An 895-nucleotide genomic window follows, 5' to 3' on the forward strand; every position below is an offset into this window, starting at 1 on the left:
ATGCAAATTAGAGGGGCCCTACTCATTCCCCTGGCTCTGATCCACGGTTGTACCAGGGGTCTAATCAGGCCTGTGTCTGCCTCCTTCCTGAGTAGGCCAGAGGTCCCATCTGAACAGCCTTCCTACAGCAGCTCCCCACTCCGGGTGGCCAGACCCAGACCAGAGTTCCAGACCAGTGTTGTCTTCTGGGACATGGACACAGCGGCCAAGTTTATGGGTGCTGGGTTGCTATAGTGGGTGTGGTTGCTTCAGGGGCTGGAATTGATCATTGGCTATGCCAAGAACCCGTCTTTCAAGCAGCAGCTCTTCTCCTATGCCATTCTGGAATTTTCCCTGTCTGAGACCATGGGGCTCTTCTGTTTGATGGTCACTTTCCTCTTCTTCGTCATGTGAGGCTCTGTGGGGATCACCTACCCATCCCTGCTGCTTCGACTCCAGGCCGTGCCTAGTGCTGGTATGTGCTAAGCTTTGCCATTAAACACAACATTTCTCTAAAAAAAGAAAGAGGCCCTGGCCCGGTAGCTCAGTTGGTTAGACAGTTGTCCTGATACACCAAGGCTGCAGGTTCGATCCCTGGTTAGGGCACATACAAGAAGCAACCAATGAGCCCTGACCGGTTTGGCTCGGTGGATAGAGCGTCGGCCTGCGGACTGAAGGGTCCCAGGTTCAATTCCGGTCAAGGGCATGTAGGTTGGTTGCGGGCACATCCCCGGTGGGGGGTGTGCAGGAGGCAGCTGATTGATGTTTCTCTCTCAACAATGTTTCTAACTCTCTATCCCTCTCCCTTCTCTGTAAAAAATCAATAAAATATAGTTTAAAAAAAAAGAAGAAGAAGCAACCAATGAGCCCAGCTGGTGTGGCTCAGTGATTGAGTGACGACCCATGAACCAAGCGG

The 895-nt window shown here is 52.2% G+C and overlaps 1 pseudogene; it reads left to right on the plus strand.

The window, feature by feature from the left end:
- On the plus strand, positions 1 to 393 carry LOC103301357 (ATP synthase F(0) complex subunit C1, mitochondrial-like; annotated as a pseudogene).
- The last annotated feature ends 502 nt before the right edge of the window (positions 394 to 895 follow it).

Source organism: Eptesicus fuscus, chromosome 1 (genome assembly GCF_027574615.1).
Source record: "Eptesicus fuscus isolate TK198812 chromosome 1, DD_ASM_mEF_20220401, whole genome shotgun sequence".
In the NCBI taxonomy this organism is placed as follows: Eukaryota; Metazoa; Chordata; class Mammalia; order Chiroptera; family Vespertilionidae; genus Eptesicus; species Eptesicus fuscus.